Source organism: Medicago sativa, chromosome 1, assembly GCF_051527215.1.
Source record: "Medicago sativa cultivar Bolivia chromosome 1, Bolivia_mono, whole genome shotgun sequence".
Taxonomy (NCBI): Eukaryota; Viridiplantae; Streptophyta; class Magnoliopsida; order Fabales; family Fabaceae; genus Medicago; species Medicago sativa.
In genome coordinates this window covers 29,085,680-29,101,982 of record NC_140749.1, presented here as the reverse complement: position 1 = coordinate 29,101,982, position 16,303 = coordinate 29,085,680, and the positions used below count along the sequence as shown (strand labels likewise).

Sequence of the window (16,303 nt, the reverse complement as noted above, 5' to 3'; positions counted from 1 at the left end):
CCACATGTTGGCACTGGCCATGCCAAGGTTCTGACTTGGTGGAGACATATTTTTGTCTCGTATCTTCGTATTTTTGTACTGTATTTGCTCCAGTCCTCTTTCTTTTGCTCCAAGACACCTTCCACCATATATTCGTTCCTAAAATATAAAAAAAAAGTAATTTAAAGTAAAATATTTAAAAAGGAAATAAATATGCAATAAAATAAAACTAAATCTAAATAAAACTAAACTAAATAATGCATTAAAATAGACTAATTAATGACTCATCAAACTCCCCACACTTGAATCTTTGCTTGTCCTCAGGCAAAAGGCAATGGACAAAGCAGCAACTAAAAGATTATCATGGCAATACTATTAAGAACATATGTCTCAAAAGAAAGGTTTTGTTTCAAGTACACTAATTACAATTTCAAACATTCCTCGTGAACCTATTCAACCCAACATCAAGCCTCAAGTGAGTGTGTGTGTGCAGTCCAACCCTTTTATTGCTCCTGTATAAGACAGATATTATGAGGTACAGGTTCTATCCCTAGTGCTAAAGTAACCGAGAAAAGTCCTTTCTTCATTTCATATAAGAGTGATGGGAATTTAAGTTAAAATTAAATTAAATTAACAATTAAGCACAAAAGGGGCTGCAGATGCATAGGGGCTATCTATCCTCATAGGAAGTCTTCTCGGATGTAATTGTCATTTCCCCCTAGATTCAAAATCACCCTAAGTAGTGCTGCAAAATTATTTATTTATTTCATCTCCGCGTAGGAAGTCTTTTTGGATGTAATTGTCCTTTCCCCCTAGCATGATGAATTTGTTTCACTTTAAGTTCAAATTAGGGAGTCACCAGCACAATTAGGAAGTTAGGGATTGTCCTTCCCCCCACATGTTGGTGCCATTCTCCCGCCCCATTATAACTGTAACAATTAAGCATATAACAATTAAGAACATTTGATTATTTTCCCACACAAACTTATACTACTTTTACTCTAAAGACTTTAAAGGGTCTAATTTAACACTAAAGATAGAACGTGCTCCTTAAAATACCTATTCATACACTTGCTCCAAGATTGCAACTGGGTGCTTTTCTCATTGGAGAATTTTCACAATAAAACAAGATATGGGTATAGCAAGAACAAAAGGAACACAAGAAACTACTTTCATGTACAAGAAACAACCTTTAATTAAGAGACAAAACAAAAAAATTTAAGCCATATTTTACATTAAGAACAAGCTACTAGTCATGCCTCTTGCTATAAAAACAAAACAAAAGAATAAAGTTCAAGGGAGTTTGAAAACACTACGACTCTAGACACTTTATTAGCCCCACCCCCCCCCCCCCCCCCCCCCACTTAGGGGAAGCATTGTCCTCAATGATTCAAAAGAAAATAAATGAGAAGAAGAACAAGAAGAAGAAGTAGAAGAGATAGATTGAGAAAGTAGGAGAGGGAGAGAAAAGAGAGGAAGAGGAAAGCTCACATGTTCTCATTGAGGTCCGTAAGGAGGACCTTGGAGGTTGAATTGGTGCATCATCCTTTGGAGCATTTCATTGTTTTCTTCCGACAAGCGGTTGCCCCTTTGGACATCATTTCTCAGCCCCAAAAGTTCTACACCTTGCCTTTGTTGCTCGGTGCTTATCCTCTCGACCTCGGTTCGCATCCATGCCCATCTTTGATTGTCATTAAGCTCACCGGCTTCATGGCCATGGTATTCTTCCTCTTGGTGCAAGTTAGCACCTTCTCCTTCTTCATGGTGCAAGTTAGCACCATCTCCCTCATCATCTTGCTCACCAAGAACCTACACATTATCAACATACAACCAATTTTCTTCCACCTCGGTGGTAGTCCGAGATGGGTTAGGAAGTAAAAACATGATTGGTACATTTAGCTTGAGTTGGTAATGGAGAGGTGGACAATGTTTAATGAAATTCATAGCAATGAGGGTTTCCATGTTAAGCATATTGTTTCCCTCAATTGGTTTGATCCCTTCATCTTCACATACTCCAAAACACCTAGCTATGTATGTAATGATGCCACCCACCACTATGTCTCCTCTACCGGCCAGTCTAGTACCGACGAAGTCTAGGTAATCAATCAAATAAAAACAAGTATTGACGGGGTGGTTGTAGAGCATTGCCCATAACATGAACAACTCATCGGTTCTAGTGTTTCCTAGCTCGGTTCTTCCCCAGATAGTGCAAGACATCACCCTTTGAAGGTACCTAAGGACGGGGTTGTGAATGTTGCTAGCTTTGTTTGCCCTAGGGATGTATTTGTTAAGACCGGTGCTTTGTTTCCAAAATTCAGCTGGTTCATAGTTATCCGGTTTTAGGCTAGGATCCCAATGATCATGAATATACCCCTCATTGACAAAACCTAAGGCTTCGCAAAAGTGTTCAAGTGACATATCATAAGTAGTATTCATTAACCGGAAAGAAACTCTATGGTTGGGGTTATCAAAATTCAACTTGTCTTTGGTGAAAACAATTGAGCTCAAAAATTCGTAAGTGAAATTTTCATAACCCCGCATAGGCTTCAGCATAGCAGTCCAACCTAACTTCCCTATCAACCTAGCAACATCATCTAAAAGCTTTAGCACATCTAAAGTATGAGAATCAGGATACCGAGAAGGATGCAAGGTTTTAGAGATGAGATTTTTATACCTGTCCCGTTGCTTGTTGTCTCGGAATTGGATTCCATGATTCTTAACTTGTGCTTGCTTCTTTGGGGGAGGACCGGAAGAGCCTGCTGGTTCCTTTCCACTTCTTCTTCTTGAAGCCATTTGACCTTAGTTGTGGTTGGGATGAAGGTTTAGGGTTGGGGAAGATTTATGGTGGAAAGGATTGGTTTAGGGTTGGGGTTGATGTTTTGGTTATGTTTATGGATTTAGGTATGGGTATTGGTTAGGATTTTGTGGTTTTTGGGTTAGGGTTTATGGAGATAAGGGTTTGGTGAATTATCAATTTGGGTGGATTAAAGTTGTTTTTGATTGGTGGTTTGTGTTTGGAATGAGGTTTGTGATTGATTTGGTGAAAGAATTGAGTGAATTGGTGAAGTTTTGAGGGAGATATGAAGGTTTGAAGATTTGTGGTTATGGAGGTTTAGAAAGAAGTTTGAGAGATGAAAGAGGGTTGTGGTTTGTGAATGAGGAAGAAGGAAAGAAATTTTTGTGTTATAGGCTTACAAGATATCGGGCACGGCCGTGCCACCTTTTGGCACGGGCCGTACCAATGTACTGACTTTGTACTGCAAAATTTGCTTTGAAAACATGGCACGGCCGTGCCAGCCTTAGCACGGGCCGTGCCAACCTTCTGGTCCTGGGGGCTTCAAAATTTTCATTTTTTCTCGAATCACACTTGGACAATTACCTACAAAACACTTAAAACAACGGAAAACAAACAAAACGAAAGCAATTAAATGCGTGGGTTGCCTCCCACGAAGCGCTCTTTTAGTGTCATTAGCTTGACGGTTAGAAAGAGTTCTTAGAATGGATCAAAGATATCATATTGTGTAGATGACGCTATAAAACGTTCTTTCACATTATGATCGTTAAGCATGCAACAAGAATAAAGAGCGGGACCTTTCATAACATTTTCCAACTCAAATCCTACCATCTTATCACTCACTTGAAAGACAATCCTACCAAGTTTAACATCTATAAGAGCTCCCGCAGTGGCTAGGAAAGGTCTACCTAGGATTATAGGGACATCTTCGTCCTCTTCAATGTCAATGACTAGGAAATCAGTTGGGATGTATATCCCTTCTATCTTAACAGGTATGTCCTCAACAAATCCTATTGGTTTCATGGTAGAACGATCAGCTAACTTCAATTCTATCTCGGTAGGTTTCAACTCTCCTATTCCCATCCGCTTAAAGAGGGACAAAGGTAACAAACTAACGCTAGCTCCTAAGTCACACAAGGCATTGTCAACGGTCTCACTCCCAATCATACAAGGTATGGCGAAACTACCTGGATCTCTAAGCTTAGGGGGTGTCTTTTGCCAAAGCTATTGTCTCACTATGCTCTATAGCCCTTTTCTTTGAAAAAATTTCTTTTAAAAACTTGGCATATAGAGGCATCCTAGACAAAGCTTCCGCAAAGGGGATTTTAATGCAAATTCTTTTAAGGATGTTGACAAACTTATTGAACTGACCCTCTAATTCAAGCTTAGAAATATCTAATGGGGATGGAGTTTGGGTCTTATCAAGCGGTTTCTCACTCTCTATCACAGTTTTCTCACCTAAAAGCTAGACATTTTCTTTCTCGATGTTTTGAACCTTAGCAATAGTATCTCCTAACTTACTACCCTCAAAAGATATGACATTAACATGAGCTTTAGGGTTGGCTTCGGTTTGACCAGGAAAGACTCCCGGTGCGTGAGAAAGAGTGGACAGTTGTTGGGCTATTTGGGAGATTTGTGTTTCAAGCATTTTAGAATGAGTAGAGATAGAATCAACCTTGCTATTGAGCTTGGAAAGAGAATCGTTCAGAAATCCGGTTTGGTTTTTAAGTTCTTGAAGTTGTTTATTTTGGTTGGCAATAGAATTTTCCAACAAAATTTCCAAATTGGATTTCTGACGGAATCTCTGGTTGTTTGCATAACCAGGTGGTGCTACTTGTCCATAGGGATTTTGATTTTTGTAATAATTTTGATTTTGTCTCAATCCTTGGTTGTATTGAGCATAATTCATTTGCTCAACACCATTAATAGCACTACCTAGTTGGCAATCAACACCTACATGACCAGTTATACCACAGATTTCATAAGAAGAAGGAGTAGAAGTAGAGTTGATAGCATTAACGTTGAATTTTTCAAATTTCTCAGTTAATGCGTCAATTTTAGAAGCAAGGTGGTCATAGTTAGAGACTTCGTACATACCTGCCTCCTTTTTGGAGGATGAAGAACTAGAGATGGCTCTCTCGTCGGTCCATTTGTAATGATTCTGAGCCATGTCTTCAATCAAAGTGTATGCCTCCGTGTAGTTCTTGTTCATTAGAGCACCACCTGCAGCTGCATCAACAGACATCTTAGTGGTATAAGATAAGCCATTATAAAAGGTGTGGACTATGAGCCAACTCTCTAGACCATGGTGGGGACAAAGTCTAAGCATTTCTTTGAAACGCTCCCACGCATCGTAGAGAGATATATAAAGTAAGGTTTTTTATGCCACGTGTCACTTCCAAGTTTATTCACAATAATTTTATTATTTTTCTATTTTTTAAAAGAAATATTTAATTTGATATAAATATCTCAACAAACTTTTGATCTTATCTATTAAAAATATTTTACCTAACTTTTTTTTTGCATTGGATATCAACTTCACCTTTCATATTTTTTTAAAGATATTATTGGAGTAACAGAATACAAAAGTGGTGTCCAACCAACCAATTATACACAGAGGAGGAGAGAAACTCACGTGCATATTATCGGAAGAATATGCAAATCAACTTATTGACTTTATGTCTGTAAATCTAGATGTACCCATTATGTTGATATTGCAATTGGTTAAGTTTAAATTGTATAAAGGTATTTTTCTTTAGAAATTCTTGCGTGTTTCAAATTAAAATTTACTTTGTATATTAAAAATTGTTCGCAAATGTTTTTTTTTTTTTTTTATATTTTGGACTTTTAGAAAACAAAATAGGAGTGTCAAACACACCCTATAATAACTCAAAACTAATAATTAACGATGTTGTTCTTGAAGTTCAATAACTCCAAACCAGGTATTCACAAATTACTAATCAAACAAAAATCTTTAATTAGGAGATTCAGTTATATATTATTTCATGTAACAGATCAATTGTATAATTTTATTAATTTAATAACGAATATGAATTCATGTGAGTCCGAAAACTTAAAAAAAAGTTAATTTTATTCTATATGTGTTAATATTTTTACTAAATCCCGTTAATTTTATCTGTATGTACATCTATAAATTTACGAGTATTTATAATATGGTTTATTTTATTATATTCGTGTGTATTTATTAAGATATTAGTCACGTACCAATCCGTGATAAATTTTATTTGCGGATATCATACATAGAATTTTTTAATCTTCTTTTGTATGTCTAACCCGGGCAACGCCGGGTAAATACACTAGTGTGTGTGTGTGTGTGTGTGTGTGTGTATATATATATATATATATTATATACTAGAACTCAGACCCGTGCCCCGCACAGGTCATATCGAGTCTTTAATTATTAAAAAAAATATGTAAACTTGTAATAGACCAATCAACACTAAGGAAAAAGTTTAGATTTAAAGATAGAGTATTACATAAGTCATACAAAGAGATGGACTATAACATGGTTAATTCAAAGAAAAGACACAATTTAGGATATATTACGAAAAAGTTCTCTATAGACCACATTAGACGTTACATCCGTCTCTTCACCATCATCGTTGGTTACTAATATCTTCAAACCATATCTTGAAGTCACCCTTGACAATGCCACATACAATTGACCATGAGAAAAGACAGGCGATGGTAAATATACTTCCACATGCTTTAGAGATTGGCCTTGACTTTTGTTGATAGTCATTGCAAAAGAAATAGCTATCGGAAATTGCCTTCTTTGAAAAAACTAAAGGGACAATCATTCTTTAATGAAAAAACTAAAAAAATGTTTTCTAGAATCCATGCAATTCTACTCACAAACTAATGACAATGCCTAATGAAACTATCCATGCAAAAACAAAACAAAAAATGACCTTTATATTGATAAGCACTAAGAGGAAAAAGTTTAATGTTGTAAAAAAAACAAACCACCAATGTTGATAAGTGAGGAATTTCATACAAATATAATGCTCAAGCAGCCAATCATAGAAAATTGAATCTAAGATTTCTGAAATTCTAATATGTGGTCTCATGATGATCCATCATACAAAGAAGGTAAAGAGTTAAAACATAGTAAGTAAGCAACAATAAATAGTCATTTAATTGAAGATAAAAACACCAACCTATGATCACTATTAATCTACAAAAAAAAAAAAGTAGGAACCATAGTCACATATAGAAGCATACAAATATAGTTGCAAAACTCCATTGCCATACAACAATGTGATCACTTGAGAACTGAACAGAAATTCACCAGCCAAATGGATCAAATGCATTTCTGTTTCCTTCATCAAGCAAGCATCAACAGGTCCCTGTAATCATTCAAAATCCATTTGTTGGCTAGTCTGCAACCGTAAAACATACACTACATTAGCTAAATAGTTTCAATCACATTACATTACCAATTTATTAATTAGCATTTGTTCTTTAAATCAGCATAAAAGTAGGAAAATAATTGTAGAAGCTCAGAATCTAAGCTTTGTATTTTGAAGCAAACAATAATTGAAACATGAGAACATTATATTTTCTTTCTCAGACTTCTGCAGCAAAGACTTGAAGCAAAGCAAACACTATATTTTACAGAGACTTTTAAGGAAAAAGCAAGCACAAAAATGAAAATAATAGATATCACATAATAATTGGACATTTAATCAAATTAATAACATGCTTCAATTTCTAATAGCAGTACACAGTTGTGGAAGGCAACACCTTTAATTTTCAGTGCTTTCTATATTAACTGAACGATGAAAAGTTTCATCTGTTGAATAAATATGTCATGCGCCACTCATATCATTATAAAACATTGAATGAATGTATTCAATAATCAAAAGAGCAATGTGGACCCAAGAAAAACGGAATGGATGTCCTTAATTGGTAGCGGGTTGGGTGCAAATTAGTATGTTATTGCTATGTCAATTCAAATGCATTTTAGTGGACCAAATCATAACCTATACAAAAAGCCAAAGGAAATATAGTAAATTAAAGTGAAAATATATGTGAGATATATTTATAATTTGCAAGAATTTTTAGCAGATTAATGTGTCATTGAAGCTGCAAAAATGCATGCAAGTGTAGTGGCACACCTAAAAATATCATCTGTCACAGCCATCCTATTAGTTCTGGTGTTGCCTAAGCTCCGCAGTTGCACTATTCAGAGATTCAAACCCTGTGATGGCAAAAGCAAAGTGAGCCCCAATTGTCTTAGAATGTTGAGCTTATCTAGTTGCTCATATGGCCTATGGAAAAAACAAACAATATTGTTTAGCTTTGTGGTTGCTTGTTTTCTAAATTCACTACTCGCTCATTTCTGGTCACAGTAAAATCAATTTATAGAAAAATGTTGAGAAGGAAAATATTGAGAAATCATATTCAATTTACATTGAAAACAATCGATGAAATTTAAAATTTGGAAAATTTTCATCATTCTTGTTATTTAGCAACTCACTTGTTCCATATAGAAAATTTCACTACCAAGGTTATATCATGGTAGGAAGCAAAATTTCTTCAAAAAAATCAAAGCAATTATAATAGTACGATTTTAGGTACTCACATGTCAATTCTTTTTCCTCTGCCTCTTCTAGCGATGGAGCACACAGATAATAAACTCAATTGCAAATTCTCAACAGCCAGCCTCTATGACACTTTCTGCTAAAAAAAGTATCAGTTATTGGACCAATCCTACGAAGCCACTTATCCCCATGGACGTCAGAGCATCAACAAAACACAATACATATTTGAATTGATCTGCGTACAATAAAAAAGTATCAGTTAGATCATTCTTACAAACCTATTCTTAAGTTAGATCATTCTTACAAACCTATTCTTTCAAAAGATAATTCATAACAGTGTATATCTAAAAACCGTTACATAGATAAAGAGAATAAAATCAAGGTCCTAAAAGCCAATGAACTAAAATACACACTAAACTCATAATAGAACCAAAAATATATATTAATAAACCATGTAAGTTACCAACTTATCAAAATTTAAGAAAGAGGTAAAAATACACATCTATAATAACAACTCTCATATGTACTATTGCCAACGTAATTTCCGAAGTACTCTTTTTATCATCTTGTTTTAGAAACTCCTACTACTAAAAAAAAACTAAAATGAAGTTCCAAAAATATTAAAAATATTGGCACATCAAGAACAGTAAGCATGTACACATAGTATGCATAAGAAGTTTCACATATCCTATTGGTTTCCCACTGACTTCATTCCTCCTTTGAGTGAAATATGACATATGAAGTGAAATCTGTTTCTTATGAAAATATGCATTTCAATAGTAGTAGCCATAGGCACTTTTATCTAATTCATACTCTTAAACCTAACCACTTTAACTCATACCATAAAATGTTTGCATATTTCGTTAGTAGTACTCTTCATTAGCAGTCACAAAACATAAACCAATTGGACAAACAGAAACACCTAAAGTGGCAGCCATATGAGTGGATAAACAGAAACACATACACAACAAACTGTTTAAACAAAAAGAGATTTAGTGTTATAATTATGATATAAATATGTATGTTAAGAGTTTGTACCTAGCACTACTCAAACACGGTTGTATGTCCAACTATAAGTACTTAGGATGGCTCCAAAGTTTCAATAGCCGCTATCATATCAATTTCTAATGATCCCCACAAACAACGCATTAGGATCATTTTCAAACAAAAACTAACTTACATTTCAAGCAGTCAGGTTATTTTTGCTTACAAACTCGTACCAATCAAGACCAAGATAGATCCTTTAGCTAGAAGTCCATTTCCTTTGTCACATGTCATACACCTGCTCCTGACATATAATAGTGTAAATGGGGAGACTTAGGAGATTGGCTGCAACAAATGCTTCCACATCTCATTCCATCTCTTAAATAATATACCATAATGCATTTTCAATACATTAGACATCGATTTTTTTCCTCTGAAATTACTCTTAGATGGAAAATTGACACCCAATTAAAGAGTTAGAAGAAGGAATAACTATTGCCCCCTTAGATTGTTCAACAAATTTATTTTTCTCAATCAACAAACACAAAAAATTAAAAGAAACGCACTATACGAAATTGATAGACAAAAGAAAATTATCAAAGTTAGAGATGTTATTTTAAAATGCAAGATATGAAAACTATAGATTATAGAAGTTGTTGATCTGCATAAAAATTCAAAGTAAAATCAAGATATCAAAACCATAGATTATAAAAGTTGTTGATCTGCATAAATATTCAAAGTATAATGGAATGAGACAACCTTAAAACCACATATTGATTGCAAGGACAAAGCAGATCAGCATCAATTCATCATCTAATGCAATAAGTACATATTTATATCAATATGGATTCATGTAGAAAACATGTCAAAAATAAAATATATAAACTATAGTCTATAAACATCAAAATACATGTTGATTTTCACAATCAAAATTTATATCGGAGAGAATGTTAGAGAGAGATGTGGATTACCAAACCAAAGGAAGAAAGTCTTTGACTATTTTCATGTCTGACACTCATTGTTTGTTGCCTCTACAACATTTGTCGGTTGCTGACCATAGCCAGACTCATTCTTCTGTCAATTTGAACCAGAAATTACATAGCTTTGTTCTTTATTCATAATTTTAACATCCTTTAAATATTGCTTTTGATTAAAGAGAACCCCCCACCATTCATTTTAGCACTTATCATTTTTAAGAACACCATTGTTTACCTAATAAAACCAAAAAATACAAAAATTCAAGAAATTTAGTGTTAATTCAAATGAAACATAAACAAACACAGATTTTAAATTTTGAAATTAAAAAAAATAGCTTACAACAGATGGAGCTAGATTGAGTGCCTGGAGAAATGGAATTAGGTCAACAAATTCAAGGAAAACGGTCTGCACAAAAACATAACAAACCAGGGATTTAAAATCTGGCAGTGGCAGATGCATATAAAAAACGTCAGCATCAATTGTAACATGGTACATGATGGAATCTAAAACCTATGGTAGAAACAAATCAAAAGCTGAAATCCTCACCAGAATCATTCAACCGAAATCAAAAATTGAATTGGAATAGTATAACTAACACTGGAATTGTCAGTGAAATCATAAATCGAAATCAATATCAAATCGAGAATGAACAAATTGAGTAAGAAATTGAGAAAGAACAACTTGTATACCTCCATGGACGGTGGTCTTCAGATGACATTGCCGGAAGCGGAGGCAATGAGGGTTTTAAAAACTTGGGTGATTGAAATTGTTGTTCTTACTGGTGAAAACGATTAGGTTTCAATGATGAAACTGAAAGGAGGCGATGGGAGGAGAAATGAGAAAAGAGGCAAATCTTCTTTTTCCTTTTTCAAAGTAAAGAGAAAGAGAACGCTTAATCTGAAGAAACTTGAGCCATGTGTACATACCATCAAGGGAACATTGGAAGCTGATAAAATTAAGCGTGAGAAACAAAAGCGTGAGATTCAAAGTGTGAGAATTGGAAACACATTCATCCATTATCCAACAACATTCATCCATTATCCAACAACTCTGCAAAGTTACAAAACAAATTACAAATCAAGTAAACCAATAACAAATTGGATCGATCGAATAATAATCTGAGTAATCGATAAAACAAAGAAGAAAATTTACCTTTGATTGATTTATTTTTGATTATTTTTAGGGGTTTGTTTGCGATAAAAGGAAGAAATTTGACTTAGATTGATTTTTTAGGGTTTGCTTGTGTGATGGCTCAGTGATGGCCAAAATTATAGCAAACTTCATAACAAAATTCGGTTGGCCAAAATTATAGCAAACTTGATAACAAAATTCGACTGGCATTAAGTAAGATGATCAATGGCTAAAATTGAATGACGCCTAAATGTGCAAGATCCAATGGCTCAGAAAAGTGGCGGGAAAAATGGGGGGAAAATATTAGGGTTAGGGTTCGCTTTAGTTGTTTTCGAAAAAATAGGGCTATAGATAAATATGAAATAGTTGTTTCGGAAAACAGAAGAGATAAATATGAAATAGTTGTTTCGGAAAAATAGGGCTATAGATAAATATGAAATAGTTATAGGGCCAATTTGTTTCGGAAGTAGAGATAAATATGAAATAGTTGTTTCGAAAAATAGAAGAGATAAATATGAAATAGTTGTTTCGGAAAATAGAAGAGATAAATATGAAATATGATCAATGGCTAAAATTGAATGGCGCCTAAATGTGCAAGATCCGATGGCTTAGAAAAGTGGAGGGAAAAATGAGGGGAAAATATTAGGGTTAGGGTTAGCTTTACGGGTTAAGCTTTAGTAAATAAGATATATATATATATATATATATATATATATATATATATATATATATATATTATTAATTTTGGTGATTCTCAACACCATTTCAAATTATTTCGGGTTTATGTAAAAATTTACATGGATGATATAAATGATATAAACTTGCAATCTAACGGTCACATTTAAAAAATATGGATCGAGTAAAATGATATTGAGCGGTGTACAATTACATGTATCATGGAAAAGAGTGTGGTTGAGTGTATGAGTTATCTTCTCCAAGCCTGCCCGCTTGAATGTAACGAGGTAAGTAAGCTAATGTTGTGAATGTGATGAATGATGATATGAGAAACTATTCAGAAAGATATGTTTTTCCTGAAAAAATGCAAACAATAAAACTCATTTTTATTTCGTTACTTGAGGACAAGCAACATTTTAAGTTTTAGGTTATGATGACATGTCATCTTACATTATTCTTAGCATGTTTTTTGTAACGCCCTCCTTGTTATTTAATTATTTTTATTGAGATAGAGCCGAATTATATGATTTATTTGATTGTGTGGTATGTTGATATTTTATTGAGTGGCTTTATTATATATTTAGTGGGAGAATACAATTAGTGGAAGAATATATTTAGTGGAAGAATATAATTAGTGGGAGAATATAATTAGTGGAAGAATATATTTAGTGGTAGAATATATTTAGTGGAAGAATATATTTAGTGAGAGAATATAGTTAGGGGAAGAATATATTTAGCGGAGAAATATAATTATTTAGAATAATGAGGCTTTGGGGCAGAATTGGGATTAAGAGAAAATAAATAGTTTAAGGTTTATATAAAAAGGAGAGCTAGAGTTAGAAAATATATTACGTGCAAAACTGTTTTGGAGAAAGAGGAGAAACCTAGAGAAAGAGGAGAAACCTAGAGAAGAGAAGAACCAGAGAAGAGAAGTCTATAGAATCCTTGCAATCAATCAATCTAAGGTAAGGGTGGGACTATCATTCATTAATCTTGAGTCTATGATTCTGAAAATTTCATTTAACATGTTGTAGGTTTAGTTTTTGAGAATTGGAGAATTAGGGTTAAGAGTGATAATTGATGATTTATGTTATGTTGTTGTTGATTTGTGGTTATTGATGATTGTTGTTGTTAATGTCATATTATGAATTGGGTATGAATTATGTTGAGTTGTTGTTGATTGTAAAGATTTTGAATGAATGTGAAGTTTGAATAATATAAATTGTTTTTCCTGATTTTTCTTATCTCTGCCCCGAACTTTGATATAGAAACTGGTATTGATCGGTACAGAATTGGTCTTAGGTGTAAACACAAAAGTTGTAGGTATGGATGTTAGTTTTCTAATGTCGTTGGTCTGATGTCAAAATGATTTATAGAACTTGAGTTATGGTCAAATTACTGCTTGTAGGTCACAGTGAATTTTTATGGGCTTTCTGCACAACTTTTCGGAATTTGAAACGAAAACTGGTATTGATCGGTACGGAATTGGTCTTAGGTGTAAACACGAAAGTTGTAGGTATGGATAATAGTTTTCTAATGCCGTTGGTATGATGTCAAAATGATTTATATAACTTGAGTTATGGTCAAATTACTGCACGTAGGTCACAGTGAATTTTTATGGACTTTCTGCACAACTTTTTCGATTTCGAAACAAAAACCGGTATTGATCGGTACAGAATTGGTCTTAGGTGTAAACATGAAAGTTTTAGATAATTTTGTTAGCTTTCCAGTGGCTTTCGTTTGACGTGAAAATGATGTTTGGTCTTTGAGTTATGATGAAAATACTGCAAGGACGTCTTAGCGAAATTGCACAATGACATCATTCTCTGTTTCATGTTTTTGCGTTTTGTTCATGTTTCTGTTTTAAATTGATCTTTGTTGTAAACATGAAAGTTGTTAATAATTGTGATATTTTTCCAGTAGCCTTGGTTTGACATGAAATATATTGTTAATAATTTATTATGTTTTTACAAAGATGCATGATGAATTGTTGATATTTGATACGATGGTATATGATGTTGTTTGTGATTGATGAACATAAGATTATGATGTGAAGTCGTTGTCGTTGTCGTCACCACTGTTGTCGTCAATGTCGTTAAAGTTGTAAGTTGTTTCTCGATGTCGTCGAAGTCGTTGGTCGTCAAAGTATTGTTGTTGAGTCCATGCATCATTATTGTCAGAGAAGAGAGCTCATGCCCTGGAATGCTAGTCATTCACCCTTAAAGACGAGGGCTTATGCCCTGGAGCTTATGCTCAATTAAAGACGGGGGCTTATGCCCTGGAGCCTATGCTCAATTAAAACGCGGGCTCATGCCCTAGGAGCTTTTGCTCAATCGCGACGAGGGCTCATGCCGTAGGAGTATACTTATGCTCAAAAGCGACGAGGGCTTATGCCCTATAATGGTACCACATGCATGAGTAAAATGATAGAGTTGCATAGTCGAGTTAAGTTGCATTGTCGAGTCAAGTTGTTAAGTTGATTTATGAAGTTGATATTGATGTTGTTTATGAAGTTGATTATGATGATGATAATGATGCTACATGACCATTGTTATGATATGTTGATGATTTTTATGTTGTTAAATATAATTGTTGAATTATATGCTTAACATTATTGTTTGTGAGTCTCACCCCTTCTGCTTGGAAATGTTGTTCTTCGTATGAGTAACTTCCAGGTGATCGAGAGTAAGTAGCTGTTGATTGTTGTAGTGAGTGGCTATCTCTCACTGTGTCTTTAGGCGCTCTGATACGTAACGGGATGGGAACTTTTGTGGCTATTTTCTATTCCTTACGTACTGCTTATGATTTTACATGACTATGATTTAGTTTTTGGATTATTACGAGATGTTTTGATGAGGCCTTCGTGCCAAGACTAATTATGTTGTTGAATTAAAATCCGCTGCGAAGTTTTTGAATATTTATGTTGACCAATTTGTGAAGGATGAATTGTTATTTATTCTATTTATGATTTTTAAGAAGTGTATCATTCCGTTTATGTTGAATGACTCTGATTTATATGTGAAATTTTTATGTTGGGAAAACGGGGTGTTACAATTGGTATTAGAGCAGGTCGGTCCGTTCGGCCAAGTAGATGAGTCGTTGTGTCGTGTGACGGTTGAATACTGTCGTTGTGTTTTTTAATTAATGGTTATGTTTTATTATGTGATCATGTCTAACTGACTAACTTTAATGTGGTTTGTATATTGTTTGAAGTTTCTATTTTGTTATATATAGTTTAAGATATTTAGGCAATAATTAAATTCATTTTCTCCTGTGCTCTGAATTTCGAGGACGAAATTCTTTTAAGTTGGGGAGAGTTGTAACGCCCTCCTTGTTATTTAATTATTTTTCTTGAGATAGAGTCGAATTATATGATTTATTTGATTATGTGGTATGTTGATATTTTATTGAGTGACTTTATTATATATTTAGTGGGAGAATAAAATTAGAGGAAGAATATATTTAGTGGAAGAATATAATTAGTGGAAGAATATATTTAGTGGGAGAATATATTTGGTGGAAGAATATATTTAGTGAGAGAATATAGTTAGTGGAAGAATATATTTAGCGGAGAAATATAATTATTTAGAATAATGAGGCTTTGGGGCAGAATTGAGATTAAGAGAAAATAAATAGGTTAAGGTTTATATAAAAAGGAGAGCTAGAGTTAGAAAATATATTACGTGTAAAACTGTTTTGGAGAAAGAGGAGAAACCTAGAGAAGAGAAGAACCAGAGAAGAGAAGTCTGTAGAATCCTTGCAATCAATCAATCTAAGGTAAGGGTGGGACTATCATTCAATAATCTTGAGTCTAGGATTCTGAAAATTTCATTTAACATGTTGTAGGTTTAGTTTTTGAGAATTGGAGAATTAGGGTAAAGAGTGATAATTGATGATTTATGTTATGTTGTCGTTGATTTGTGGTTCTTGATGATTGTTGTTGTTAATGTCATATTATGAATTGGGTATGAATTATGTTGAATTATTGTTGATTGTGAAGATTTTGAATGAATGTGAAGTTTGAATAATATAAGTTGCTTTTCCTGATTTTTTTTATCTCTGCCCCGAATTTTGAAATAGAAACTGGTATTGATCAGTACAGAATTGGTCTTAGCTGTAAACACAAAAGTTGTAGGTATGGATGTTAGTTTTCTAATGTCATTGGTCTGATGTCAAAATAATTTATAGAACTTGA

The 16,303-nt window shown here is 33.8% G+C and overlaps 1 long non-coding RNA gene across 1 annotated transcript; it reads right to left on the bottom strand.

Moving 5' to 3' along the window:
- Positions 1-6,814: 6,814 nt before the first annotated feature.
- On the bottom strand, positions 6,815-11,544 carry LOC146954096 (uncharacterized). The gene is made up of 10 exons (XR_015011815.1): positions 11,455-11,544; positions 11,229-11,352; positions 10,992-11,112; positions 10,642-10,707; positions 10,493-10,536; positions 10,296-10,398; positions 9,521-9,628; positions 8,382-8,575; positions 7,915-7,997; positions 6,815-7,176 (listed from the first exon to the last, which is right to left on the bottom strand). It is a non-coding gene; the product is annotated as an uncharacterized LOC146954096 (long non-coding RNA).
- Between the last annotated feature and the right edge of the window lie 4,759 nt (positions 11,545-16,303).